The sequence below is a fragment of the Prionailurus viverrinus genome, chromosome B1 (genome assembly GCF_022837055.1).
Source record: "Prionailurus viverrinus isolate Anna chromosome B1, UM_Priviv_1.0, whole genome shotgun sequence".
Taxonomy (NCBI): domain Eukaryota; kingdom Metazoa; phylum Chordata; class Mammalia; order Carnivora; family Felidae; genus Prionailurus; species Prionailurus viverrinus.
Genome location: NC_062564.1, coordinates 102862736 through 102878409, shown reverse-complemented (window position 1 = coordinate 102878409; position 15674 = coordinate 102862736).

Genomic DNA, 15674 nt, shown 5'->3' with positions numbered 1-15674 from the left:
TAAAAAGGAATGGTCAGGGGTGCCTGGGTGGCATAGTCGGTTAAGCATCTGACTATGGCTCAGGTCATGATCTCACAGTTCCTAGTTCCAGTCCCCTCCATTGGGCTCTCTGCTGTTAGCATGGAGCCTGCTTCAGATCCTCTCTCCCCTCTCTCTGCCCCTCCCCAACTTGCACACGTGTGTGGGAATTCTCTCTCAAAATAAATAAACATTTAAAAAATTTAAATCCACAAACACATGCAGACACATTCATATACACACTCATATGTACTTTATTTATTTTTAAAATGTTTATTTATTTTTGAGATAGAAAGCGCCAGCAAGGGAGGGGCAAAGAGAGGTGGGCAGAGGATTGAAGGCAGGCTCCGTACTGACAGCAAAGAGCCCAATTCAGGGCAGAACTCATGAACAATGAGATCTGATCTGAGCCGAAGTGGGATGCTCAACCAACTGAGCCACCCAGGCAGCCTCACATGGACTTTAAATCCTCAAATAATAGATTAGTTTTCCTCTAAGATCCACCAAGTTCTGCTCTGTCTTGTTTTCCTTCTCTTACCACCCCCATCCTCTGTAGTTACACTACAACTCATCCTCACTTCTTAGCAGACCAAACTAAAGGAAGAAAGAGAACAGGGAGTGGGTGCAAACTCAGGTTCTGTTACCAAAGCTAAACCATTGTCCATGTACCCTGATTGTAACTGTTGTACCAAAACTTCCCAATGGAAGCAACTTATTACCATTTTAAGTGTACATTGTAGAAAGGAAATACAATTTGACCAACTTAAGTTATGAAGTTTAATTTTCATCTCCTAACAATGCCATTGACCTTTAGAAAGTTTAAGAAGGGAGAACACGCACTATACATTTCAATATTTCAAAACTTTCACTACTAGCTCTTGCTATAGACAATACGTCTAGAGAGAAAACAAAAGCATGCATAGCTTAATTTCTTTTCTATGTTTAAATAATCAGAAATCATTTATTAAGAACAAATGCAGTTGGAAAGGTTTGCTGCAAAGAAAAATGACCTATTTTTAAGGTCCAACTATAAGTCAGAAATTCAAATGTATAAAATATCTAATTGGTCAAGGGGTTGAATGTACAAAAATTTTGCATTTTTAGTTTTTCTTTACTCTTTTAAAACATATGGTTTAGTTAAAAGAAATAGGATTTATTTAGATAGCAGAAGAATGTCAGATTATATGACTCATATCCTACCTAAATTTTCCTGTTGGAAAATTTCCTCTAACAGATGAGTAATCTAATTTTATGCTGGATCAGCCCCACAATCTGATACAGTTATGGGTTTGAAATAGAAGTGATTTGCTAGTTGTGTGATTCAAATGCTTTTCTAGTATAATGCAGTCATCCCATTACTTTAACAAAAAATTGAAACTAGGTAGAAAATTTCTAATGGTCTTTATCACTAATGAAGCATGTCAGTAATGTAAACTAGATTTTCATCTTGAAAAGAACTAGAAGTTCCCCAAGTTCCAAAAATGCAAAGAAGGCAAATATGTAAATGATGAGCTTGACACTGATTGCAGGCAAAATTCTAAAATAGATTCTCAAACAGATGGTTTGTGGGCATTTAGAAACATAAGAGGTGACCATCAGGAGCCAGCATGGGCTCAGTACAAACAAATTTTGCCAGGTAATCCAATAGAGTTATTAGACTACAATGGATTTGCAAAGTTGATGTAATATATACAAGGTTACCTAAGAGGTAAAAAACAATTGAATTATTCAACCATAATAAAGTATGCATATAGATTATTTACTATGACTTTGCATAATCAATCATTCAACAAATATTTATTGAGCACTTACTTAGCGTCTTGCACTTTGCCAAGGGCTTATACACAACCTCTTTTAATATAGTTCTGCCTATGAGGTAGGAGCTGTTATTACAGAGGCAGTAGAGTATAAGGGTTTTAAGTACACAGACTTGGAGCCACAGAATCTATTCAACTCCTGACTCTGTCACTTACATGGCTGTGTGACCGTGAGAAAGTCACTTGATCTCTTCCTCAGTTTGCTCATTTGTAAAATGGGAATGATAATAGTAACCATTGTGTAAAGGGATTGTGAAGATTGAATGAGCTAACGTATGTAAACATCTTAGAAAAGTATCTGACACATCATAATAAATGCTACTAGAGTATCAGCTATAACAACTCCATTTTAGAAAAGTAGGTTGATGTGTTCAAGACACCACTGTTTCCCAAGCCAGGATCTAAACCCAAGGCTGCCTGATGCCAAAGTCCATGCCCTGAATCACTATAAAAATTACATTTAAAAAAAAATGTGTGACTTTCTTAGATGATTTCAAAGAACCCCTGACACCTACTTCTTTATACCTCTGTTTTAACAATGTATATTATAACTAAGGTGTCTGGAAAGATATTTCTGGGCTCCTGTGCTGAAACTTTCCTACAAGCCAGGAAAGCTACTTAGGAAATTGGGTTTACAAATTTGAAGGCTAGAGTCCTCACGTTATAAAAGGCAGATCGTTTTACCTCTGGAGAATGATTTTCTTCATAAAGAATAAATATTGTAATCAAGGAAACTCATTAAGAACAGTAGCTAATGTTTATTATTGCTAAATATGCTCAGGCCTGTTCTAAGTGCTTTTCACACCTTATTTAACCCCCATGACCACTTTACAAGGATGTAATTATTAGCCTCATTTTTTTTTTTCAGAGAGGTTTACAACTTGCCCAAGGTCACCCAGCTAATAAGCTACAGAGCTGGAATTTAAATCAGGAGGTTATTCCCTCTTATAAAATCATGTCCAGCTGTGTATGGTACACACCATAGAACCTCAAAGACGTCGTTTGTTTCCAGCAATCTCCCTCACAGCCTATTTGGTCATTTGGCATACTTAAGTCCACTTACTTAATCATCCATTCCCCACATTTCCAGGTTTCCTCAAATGCCTACTCATCAGAGATGCCCCTTCTTGAGTATGTTATCTGCATAGTAACATTCTGGCCATTCTCTCTCATCCAAACCTACTACTTGTCATCGACAGGCATTATTCATTTGCTTGTTTGTTGATTATTTCCTGTCCACTCATCTGTATAACATAAGCTCCAGGGAACTTTGTCTACTTTGTTTACTACATTATTCCAGAGCTTAGAATAGAGCCTGGCACATACCATGCTCACAAAAATATTTACATAAATGACTAAATTCTTTCAGATTCTTATTTGCTACATAATCTAATTCTTATTAGTAATATCAGAAACAAAAATAAAAGAAAAATGTCACCATCAAACATAATACACAATCTCTGTTAATTTTGGCCTTCATATCTAGTCTCTGTTTATAAGGAGATACTGGTATTCCTTTTTACAGGTAGGTACTCATGACAGATTCCAACATGCATCTGCCTTTTCAGAGAATATTATCAGATCAGATAAAAATCCACTGCTGGTGGGGCACCTGGGTGGCTCAGTCGGTTGAGCATCCGACTTCAGCTCAAGTCATGATCTCATGGTCCATGAGTTCAAGCCCCACATCGGCTCTGTGCTGACAACTCAGAGCCTGGATTGTGCTTCAGATTCTGTGTCTCCCTCTCTCTCTGCTCCTCCCCCACTCACACTCTGTCTCTGTCTCTGAAAAAATGAATAAATCTGGGACACCTGGGTGGCTCAGTCAGTTAAGCCTCTGACTTTGGCCTCGGGTCATATCTCACAGCTCGTGAGTTCGAGCCCTGTGTCGGGCTCTGTGCTGACAGCTCGGAGCCTGGAGCCTGCTTGGGATTTTGTGTCTCTCTCTCCCTCTGCCCCTCCCCTGCTCATGCTCTGACTCTCTCTGTCTTTCAATTATAAATGAATGTTAAAAAAAATTTATTTAAATGAATAAATGTTAAAAAAAATTTTTTTTAAATCCACTGCTGAATGGATTTTTGCTTGTCAATGACTTTCAAAAACTACATGTTCAGGGGCCCCTGGGTGGCTTAGGTGAGCATCCGACTTCAGCTCAGGTCATGATCTCATGGTTTGGTGGGTTCGAGCCCCATGTCAGGCTTTGTGCTGACAGCTCAGAGCCTGGAGCCGGCTTCAGATTCCGTGTCTTCCTCTCCTTGCCCTTCCCCCGTTCTCTCTCTCTCTCTCTCTCTCTCTCTCTCAAAAATAAAGATTTAAAAAACTTTTAAAAAAAACTCCACATGTTCAGGCTCAGTTTTTTTCTTTTAAGTAAAAGCAAAGTTGGTCAAGGCTTTTACATCTGCATATTAGAAGTCATTTTACCCTGAGGCACCTGGGTGGCTCAGCTGGTTAAGCTTCCAGCTTCAGCTCAAGTCATGATCTTGCAGTTCATGGGTTTGAGCCCTGCATCGGGCACTGTGCTGACAGCTCAGAGCCTGGAGCCTGTGTCTCCCTCTCTCTCTGCCCCTTCCTGCTCATGCTCTGTCTCTCTCTCTCTCAAAAAATAAATAAACATTAAAAAATTTTTTTGAAAAGAAAAAAGTCATTTTACCCTACATTTTATATTGCCAGAGATGAAAATTACAGTCCTAATCCAGTAGTACTTAACTATAGCAAGATTCTTGAGATACAAACCATGCTTTCTTTGTATGTTAACCTCTTAAAGATCATCAAAAAATTTAGTGGTCACTAAAGAAAGCACACAGATACAGAATTAACATTTATGTGCTACAAATTCCTTCACAAAATATTTTAGCACCATCTTGATAAACTCAGAGGTTGTAAAAATGCTAAATGTAGATTTTCCTTGCATTATCAACAAGATGAGACTAGGTCAGTGGAAATATGAAATCTACTTAGGTATGAAATGCTTACCTAAGAGTTTGTGCTAGAAATTGCATTAGCTTTTTATTACTTCTTAACAATACACATTTATTATCTCACAGTTTCTGTGAGTCAGGAATCTGGGTACAACTCAGTTGGGTCTGCTTAAGGCTGCAATCAAGACCAGCCAGGGCTGAGGTCTTATCTGAAAGCTCAACTTGGGAAGGCTCTGTTTCCAAGCTCACTTATGTGATCACCAGCAGTATTTAATTCCATCTGGGCTGTGGAATGTGGGCTTCAATATCCATAAGGCTGTTGGCTGGAGGACCCTTACTTCCTTGCCATATGGGCCCCCCTAACATAGAAACTTGCTTCATCAAAGTCAACAAGGGAAGGAAACTGCTAGGAAGATGGAATTTATATTCTCTTGTAATCTACTCACAGGGGTATCATTCCCTCAGTGTTAAGGTAGTCTATTTGTTCAAGGCAAGTCCCTCAAAGGGAGAGAAGTATATAGGCCCTGAATACCAGAAAGTGGGGATCAATGGGGGCTATCTTTGAGGCTTCTAATTGCATGCCAAGTCTGAGCAGAAGAAATTAAGTTTGGGTAAACTAATAATATCAGCTTTCTTCTCTATGTACAGTTTATCTTTGAACAATGCAAGGGTTAGGAGTGCTGACCCCCCCTACCCACCACACTGTCGAAAATTTGCATACAACTTTTAACTCCCCAAAACTGTACTACTAATATCCTACTGCTCACCAGAAGCCTTACCAATAACATAAACTATAGACTAAATATATTTTGTGTGTTATATGTATTATATACTGGATTTTTAAAACAAAATAAGCTAGAGAAAATAAAATATTAAGAAAATACATTTACAGTACTGCATTGTATTTATCAGAAAAAAAATCACATATAAGTCAACCCAAATAGTTCAAACCCATGTTATTCAAGGATCAACTGTAGACATCAATGCAATCATGAGAGGGAAGTTAAGATCCTCACCAAAAGAAGAAAATAAATTTATTCACTGTTAAGGTGAAGATAATACACTTGGCATAGAAGTGTTCCCATTTATAAGAAGCAGCACAGGGTACTGGTTATAAATACAGTCACTTGAGATAGATTGCCTGCAAATGAATCCTGGTTATATGAATTACTAGCTGTGTGACCCTCAGCAATCAATCTCAGCAATCAAATCTTGGATTTCCCCATCTGTAAAACAGAGATAATATTTTCACCTACTGCATAGGATAGTTATTAGGATTAATATTTATAAGTGCTTAAATCAAGACCTGGCACACAGTAAGTGCTACATGCATGGTTGTTAAATAAAAGAATATCTTTTAAGTTTTTACTTCATGTGACTTCCAGTTTCTGGTCTAGCACACAGTCATCTTGGAAATGATCACTCCTGTCCACAGGAAAAGAAAAAAGCTGAACAAACTAAAAACCAACAACTTTCTTAGATGTGTCAGAGAAGTGAGGTCACAGAACAAACCACTGCCGCAAAATCTAGAGAGGCAGACAGGCAGATACAGAGAACCACAACTTACCAGAACAGAAACTCACACTTAACAGAAATCTCCACAGGAACCTTTGTGGTAGGAAACCTAAGCTGTAATAGACTAATTGTTGGAGTTTAGTGTAGACAAGTCTGAGAGTTAAAAACTCCAGTTGGGGACCACTCATAGGATGACTCCCACCCTTTTGTAAGTTTTACCTCCAAAAGCCCTACCAGACTCTCACAGTGAGGTTTGGGAAAAAACTTTTCTCATGCTTCTGGCAAGGGGAGGGAAACAGTAGCCATTTTGATATAGGGCAGAACACTCTGCTCTTCTTAATAAGTTCTGCCATAAGAGAAACTATGTTACCAGAGCCCAAAAGACTGGGGTTTTGCCAGAGCCTACCTGACCTAGGAGAAAAAAAGACCCAACTCCATTCCCTACTAGTTTTCCTGTATTACCTAAGGAAGGTGGGGGTGAGAAACTGAGAACCACTTGTAAAGGTCATAGCCCAGGACTATAGAATGCTTCCCCTTCCCTACACCTCACCAACACTGAGGGCCTATCGACCCCAGTTCCTTTTATCCAGTATGTGATGTCTGGTTTTCAAAAAAAAAAGTTACAAGGCACACTAAAAAAATATATAGTTTGAAAAGACAGCAAACATGAGAACCAATAGCAGATATGGCAAGGCTGTTGGAATGATCAGACCAGGAATTTAAAATAACTATGATTAACATGCTAAGGGCTTTAATGGAAAAAGTAGACAACACTTAAGAACACAGGAGACAATCTAGATGGCCTTGAGTTGGAGAGGATGACTTTTAGATAGAATGCCATAGACACAATCCATAAAAGAAACGTTGACAAGTTGGACTTCATTAGAATTAAAAACTTCTGCTCTGTGGAAGACACAGACAGAATAGAATGAGAAGACAAGCCACAGACTGGGAGAAAATATTGCAAAAAACATACTTATCATCCAAAATATACAAAGAACACTTAAAAACATTTTTTTTTACAAAGAACTCCTAAAACTCAAGAGTAAGAAAGTATAAAACTCAACTTAAAAGTGGACAAAAGATATGGACACCTCAGCAAAGATTTGCAGATGGCAAGTAAGCATATGTATTTGCTCAACATATGTTAATATCATATGCCATGAAGGAATTGCAGATTAAAATAACAAGGTATCACCATACACCTATTAGAATGGTCAAAATCCAAACACTGACAAAAGCAAATGGTGGTGCAGATGTGGAGCAACATGATCTCTTATTCATTGTTGGTTGGAATGCAAAATGGGATAGCCACTCTGGAATACAACCTGACAGGCTTCTTACAATGCTGAACATATTCTTACCATGTGATCCAGCAATTGTGCCCTTTGGTATTTACCCAAATGAGTTGAAGACTGATGTCTACACAAAAATCTACAGTGGATGTTTATAGCAGCTTTATTCGTAACTGAAAACTTGGAAATCAAGATGCCCTTCAATAGGTGAATGGATAGACAAACTATGGTACATCCATAAAATGGATTATTCAGTGATAAAAAGAAACGAGATATCATGCCACAAAAAGACACAGAAGAACCTTAAATGCATATTGCTAAGTGAAAGAAGCCAATCTGAAAAGGTAACATACCGTATAATTCCAACTACATGACATTCTGGAAGAGGCAAAACTGTAGAGGCAGTAAAAAGATCAGTGTCTGCCACGGGTTAGGGGAGAGGGAGGCATGAATAGGTGGAGCACAGATGATTTTTAGGGCAATGTAAGTATTTTACATGATACACTATTAGTGAATACATGCCATTATACATCTGTCCAAACCCATAGAAGGTACACTACCAAGAGTCAAGTCTAATGTGAATTATGGACTTTGGGTGATAATGATGTGTCAACGTTCGTCCATCAATTGTAACAAATGAAGCATACTGATGGGGGATGTTGACTGTGGGGAAAGCTGCATGTATGTGGCAGGGGTGGGAAAGGAGGGGTATATGGGAACTCTGTATTTTCCACTCAATTTTGCTGTGCTCTAAAAAATGTCTATTGATTTTTTAAAATCTATGCTGTTGAAATATAGCTCAAGTTTAGATTGTAATTGAAAGCTCTCCTATAACATCAGTGAAGAGCAAGTTGGAAATCTTTGCATGGCAGCACAACTTTGCTGGCACCAATCATACTGCCTAGCACATATTAGGAATTCCATAATTCCTTTTCTGCCTCCACTTCACTCCAGAAATCTGTAAGCCCTCAGCAGTGTCACCTGGGGGAGGGGAGTGGATGACAGCTGTAAGCACATTTGACGTAAAACAGATTGGCAATCCCAGAGCTATGGACAAGAACGAGCTAACCTCTTCAAGAAATTTAGATCAGTGCTTCTCCAACTTTAGTGTGTATAAAAATCATCTGGAGGAATTTTTTTTTAATAAAAACTGTACAATCCCTCCTGCAGTTTCTGATTCAGTAAGTCTGGGGTGGAAACTAAGAATCTGAATTTTCAACTGGTACCCTGGTGATGCTGATGGTCAGTGGATCATGTTTAAAAGTTGCAAGAATTTGTATGTTTTTTTTTTTCATTTTTATTTTTTGCTGTTTATTTATTTTTGAGAGAGAGAGAGAGAGAGAGAGAGAGAGAGAGAGAGAGAGAGAGAGAATGTGAGCAGGGGAGAGGCAGACAGAGAGAGGGAGACCCAGAATCCAAAGAAGGCTCCAGGCTCTGAGCTGTCAGCACAGAGCCCAATGATGGGCTCCAACTCACAAGCTGTGAGATCATGACCTGAGGTTAAAGTCCGACGCGCTTAACCGACCAAGCCACCCAGCTGCCCCTGGATGGTTTTTAAAAATGAAGTCGGCTCAGCAGACATTCTGGAATTTATAAAGGAGGAGTTTGGGACCAGAAATCTGGCTGAAAGGGACTAAGGAACTCCTCAAAAGGGTGAATTTGTTTGGCAAGGACACTGTACTTTGAGACTTTAGATGGATTGAGGTGATGAAAACTGAGAGAAGGCCTAAGAAAATTCAGTCTATGTTTTGTTTTGCTCTCAGGGAGCTTTAACAATATTTGGGTCCTCTTAGAAAGGGCATGTGCTGTGTGGGTCACCATAGATCTATTACTTCCTATGGTCTTCTAACTGATCAGCTTCACTCATTTATAATCTGCCTGGACCTTAAAGTCATTTGACGTTGCAAGTCCTGTATTAGATAATCTTTCAGACCCCCACATAGCTTTAAAATTATGAGATGTTATCTGTTGACTTCCCCTTTTTGTGCCAGAGAGGAAGTTCCTAACACATAATATTGGCACATTGGCACATAACATTTTTAACTATAAATCCTCACACTGCAATGAGGAATTTTCAGGTAAAATTTGCTTCATTAATATTATAATTTCCTACAACAATATAACATAATAAATAGTCATCTTCCTTTAGGAAAACTTCATGTATACGGGGCGCCTGGGTGGCTCAGTCAGTTGAGCGTCCAACTTCGGCTCAGGTCATGACCTTGTGGTCTGTGAGTTCAAGCCCCGTGACAGGTTCTGTGCTGACAGCTCGGAGCCCGGAGCCTGCTTCGGATTCTGCGTCTCCCTCTCTCTCTGCCCCTCCCCCGCTCATGCTCTGTCTCTGTCAAAAATAAATAAACATTAAAAAAAAAAAAGAAAACTTCATATATAAAACTAGAGGTAGAAATTAATATGTAAGTGAATAAATAAGGCACCTTATAACAGTTTAGGGTTTCCAGACTTAGTAAAAAAATAAATAAATACAAAAAAAAAAAACAGGATTCCCAGTTACATTTGAATTTCAGATAAACAACAAATAATATTTTAGTATAAGTACGTCCCATGCAATATTTGGAACAAATTGGATACACTTATACTAAAAAAATTATTTGTTGTTCATTGAAATTCAATTGTAACTTAGCACCTACATTTTATCTGACAATCTCTAATACTTTCCTATTGCTGCTGTAACAAATTACCACCAATTTAATGGCTGGAAGCAACATAAATTTATTATGTTACAGTTCTAGAAGTGAGAAATCTAAGATATATCCACATGGCTACATTCCTTTTGGAGGTTCCAGGGGAGAATCCATTTCCTTGCCTTTTCCAGCTTCTGGAGGCTTCATATGTTCCTGCTCATAACCTCCATCTTCAAATCCACTAGTTATAGCATCTTCTCTCCTCTCTGATCTCTGCTTCTGTTGTCACATTCTCATATTGTCTCACTCCCTCTCTCTGCCTCTACTGCCTCCTCCCTCTTACAAGCATCCTTGTGATTACATTGGGTCCACATGAATAAAGTCCCCGTCTCAAAATCCTTAATTTTGTCACATCTGCAAAATAACTTTTGCCATACAAGGTAACATATTTACAGGTTCTTGGGATAAGGATGAGGATACCTTTGAGGGGAGGGCATTATTTTGTTTACCATATATCTCACAATAGTTATTGGAGTTACAATGAGTTTAACCCATAATAACAAATTCTACTTTCATTATTTTATCTTATTATTTCTAATTCTACTTAAGATATGATCTTCTTTGTAGAAGTCTAATTGGCACAGAACTTTTCTGGAACATATTTATTTTTTAGACATTAAACCATGTAATTTCCTACAGAGTTTTATCAATGAGCATGAATTTTCTTTTTTACAGATGAGAACAGATCAAAGAGCTTTAGCCATTTGCTGAGACAGAGTGATATGCCTAATATTGTTGTGTCCAGGATTACCCACATGTTACAACTATCTGGGTGCAGCATAAATCAAAATGTCCCATCCCCCCCCCCCCATTTTGTTGTACTTATATGAAGATATAATTTTTTATTCCTCTAAAAATACAGAAAAAGCTTAAAATAATATAAGATCATATCTAGATATCTGAGGATAGCAAATGGTAAGAAAAGGAAGCTCTTTTAACTATTCCATGGAAATTAGAGATGAACTTGATAATATAAGTTTTTAAATTTATATTATCAAACTAAAAATATGGAAGGGAAATACATACTACATGTGACTTATAGTGTTCAGTCATTTTTGTCTTTGTTTGGACTGCTATAACCAAAATACCACAGGCTGGGTGGCTCGTAAACAGTAGAAATTTATTTCCCACCATTCTGGAGGCTTAAAGACTGAAATCGGGGTCCTGGCACAGTTGGATGAGGGCTCTCTCTGAGTTGCAGACCTCTTATGGCATCCTTATGTGGTGGAGGAGGCCAGGGAGCTCTGTGGGATCTCTTTATAAGAGTATTAATTCTATTCGTGAGGACTCCACCGTCCCCTTCCAAAGACCCCCACCTCCTCAAACGATCTCCTTTGGGGATTAGGATTTCAACAGATGAATTTAGGGGGGGCACAAACATTCAGACCACAGCAGTTGTCAATGCATAAAATCTTCTCACATATTAACTAGGTGGTTTCCAGTTTGAGTCTTAAAAAACAACAACAAATGTCTTTGTTAAAATGTAGTTGAAAGCCAAAATCTCTTCAAAGAAAAAGTTAAATGCATCAGAACAAGAAAAGGAAAACACATTTTTATTTTTACTTTTTGTGATGATAAAAGCTACTCATATACCTTAGAGAAGATCTGGGAAATTCATAAAGAACAAAGTTCAAAAAGAAAAAAAAAAATCCCAGAATCCCACCACCCAGGGATAACCATCTTAACATTTTGCATTATTTCTTTCCAGGATAATTTCTAGAAAACCAATATCTATATAGACAAATTGTATAGCAGACCTGTATGGTAAATAAAGTTGTAAGATTCCATTTGTTCATTTATTTATCTACCTATCAATTTCTTTCACCAGATGTGCTATGATAGACCATTCATCCACTTACATGGTACACTGCCCATTTCAGTGGGTGCTGTAAAGGTTAATAAGACATGGATTTTTATACTCTAGTAGAAGTCTATTTAGTCTGGATTCTTGTGGACACACTAAACCAAAGACCAATTCAAAAGTATTGGCTCATCAAAGGGAAAGTCCAAGAACGAGTGCAACTACTCCTACATAAGGGCTCCACTTCTCTCCCTTATCTCTCAGTGTGCTGGCCTCTGTCTGACTTCATTTTCAAACACGTTCTGTTCTCTCCATGTGGTGGCAACACGGCCCCTGACAGTTCCACACTTGCGTAGTTCTTAGAGTTCATAATCCTAGAGAAGGAGAGACCTACTCTCTCCAAGACTTCAGACGTCAAGACTGATGACAGAACTCTGTTTAATCCTGCCTGGGTGAACAGGAAATGAGGAAAAAGGGACAGGGTTTCCATGATTAATAGAGCCTGGTCATACTTATGTCTGCATTAACATTAACACCAGAATAATGTGGGATCAGGAAAATAATGTGGGCATTTCTTCAAAAAATAGAAGGGTGCTGGTCATACAAAGCAACAGATGTCCAATAAAGAGGAAAAGATGTGTATTCAGATAGTTTGTTGAAAAACAGGTTTTTTTAGACAGATAATCCAGGTTAATATGCTGATTCAAACGGATTCCTTTTTAAGAGTAGAATGTACAACATTATCTGAACCTCTTTTCAAACTTCAAAAACTTTTTTCCCCTGAAAACATGAAACAAAGTTTCCTTGGGTGTTTCAAAAGTTTGTTGTTGTTGTTGTTGTTGTTGTTGTTGTTGTTTACTAACAATGAGGTTATGGGGGTGCCTGGCTGGCTGAGACGGTAAGTGTCTGACTTCGGTTCAGTTCATGATCTCACAGTTCATGAGTTTGAGCCCCACATCCAGCTCTGTGCTGACAGCTCAGAGTCCGGACTCTGTTTCAGATTCTGTTTCCCTCTCTCTCTGCCCCTCCCCCGCTCACACTCTGTCTCACAAAAAATAAACGTTAAAAAAGATTTTTTTTAATAAAAAAATGAGGCTATGAAGTAAACGAATTTTGTGATGATATGTAGATGTGAGTGAAGATGGATTATATATCTTTGGACTAACTCCAATAAAAGGCAGATGCTGCAGTGTTAAAGTTACACTAATATGATAATGAAAGAATGGTGGAAATTCTACCAAAGTGGAGGAAAGCAAAGGCAAAGTAATCAAGCAGCAATCTCAGAACAGCAATCTGAGATGGTGAATCTGGGTGGTTTCAAGGGAAGCCCTTACCAAGTCAAAAAAGGAAGGAAACTAGTATTTGAATAGCTATCCTGTTCAAAACGCTGTGTTAGATTGTTTTATTTTTTTTTAACGTTTATTTATTTTTGAGACAGAGAGAGACAGAGCATGAACAGGGGAGGGGCAGAGAGAGAGGGAGACACAGAATCGGAAACAGGCTCCAGGCTCTGAGCTGTCAGCACAGAGCCTGACGCGGGGCTTGAACTCACGAATCGCGAGATCATGACCTGAGCCGAAGTCGGACACTCAACTGACTGAGCCACCCAGGTGCCCCAAATAAATAAACATTTAAAAATATATTTTTTTGACGTTTATTTATTTTTGAGAGAGAGAGAGACAGCACGAACGGGGGAGGGTCAGAGAGAGGGAGACACAGAATCTGAAACAGGCTCCAGGCTCTGAGCTGTCAGCACAAAGCCCGACGCGGGGCTCGAACTCACGGACCATGAGATCATGACCTGAGCCGAAGTCGGCCGCTTAACCGACTGAGCCACCCAGGGGCCCCTGTGTTAGATTGTTTTAACGTTACACAAAGTAATTATTATTTCCAAACTAAGATATGGAAGCTGAAGCTCACAGATTACTTAACTCATCCAAAGTCCATCATTCTATTTGCACTACCAAGCTGCCCCCCCCCCCCCCCGGAAAAGGATAGACTACCTCAATTAAAGGCCCTTTTCATTTCTGACAGGAAGAGAAACTAGTAAATGCCCACTAAAAGACCGTAAGGATTTAAATGATGAATTTAGCCAGGAGTTCTGTTGTGAAATTGTGCTATGAAAGAACTTAAGTTGTTAAAAGAACTTGAATGGCCTACACTCTGTAAGCCCCTTGCCTGTTTTGAAAGTCAATCAACTGTCTTAGCATGTGGACATAATTTCTGTCCACTTTCCTCCTTCACAATTCTTGTCTCCAGACCATGTTAAGCTCATCCTATCTCATTCTTGGCTCATGCTGCTCCTTCTGCTTCAAACACTTTTCCTTTCCTCCAGATGATATCATGGCTGCTCCTTCTCATCACTGAGGATTTACTAAACTCAACTGCCACCTCTACAAAACGACCACTTTCTGCAATTACCCCTATTACTATAGCATCACCATTCTCAGATAGCATTAGTATGTCAACTTGTTTTATTTTTTTGTTTAAGATTTATTGCTTGCCTCCTACAAAGAGAATATAAATTTGTCGAGGAACAGATTTCTGTCCACCCCAGTTCTGTAACACTTGAATTATTCTTGAGACACAGAAGGCCACACACACACACACACACACACACACACACACACACACAATGTAACTAATTAATTGAGTGCATGGATTGCAAGTGGTACAACTGGGACTACAATGTATCAGTGGTAGTAAAAAACTAAGAGACAAAAGTAGCAGAATGGAGCCTGAAAAGGAGTTACAGTGCCCATTACCTCTGAATCGAATGTTAACAAAATAAAATGCAAACACTTAAATAGCACTTACTCCATGCCAGGCACTTGTTCTAAGCATTTTACCTGTATTAACTCATTTTTATCCTTCATAATAAATAGGTTTAACACTCCTTTGTTGCAGATGAGTAAAGTGATGCACAAAGGCTAACTTGGCCAGGGTCGCAGAACTAGTCAGAGGCAGAATCAGAATTTGAACCTAGGTAGTTTGGAGTTCCTGCTTTTAACTACGCTTCAAAGCGCCGAATGGTTGGCGGCACGAGTATCCGGTTCCTCTATGAGCATAAAAATAAGTTTATCCGCTTAAAATACTGGGGAGATTGAAAAAATAAACACATTTTGTTTCAGCTAGTGGTGGTTGTAACACTGTTAGTTACAAGTCGGCAATATTCTCAATTCTTGTCAACTTCTCAAGCCTACCAGATTTCACCTTCAGCCTGCAATAACCCCACCTCACCGTCTCAAAGTTTCCTCCCCTCCCTCCTCTCCTCTTACGCCCGTTTATTCCAGCGTTTCTCCACTGAAAATGATACAAGCTCTGCTTCTGCAGCTTTCTACTGGCTAAATCTCAACTTCCTCATCTGTAAAATAACAATACCCGTCCAGTCTATCCCGCTAAAACTGAGGAAAGGGTGAAATGTGAAAGCCCTCTACTGATATTAATTTCTATCCTTGACCGTTATTTTCTTGTCCTTTTCTTCCCTACACTTCATGATAAAAGAAATAGACTTTCCCGTTCAGAAACTCGCCTCCTTAAACTCACTTGCTTCTCCTAGCCAGCTCCGCGGGTGCCAACCTCGCTTTGAGCTTGCGCACTAGCGACGG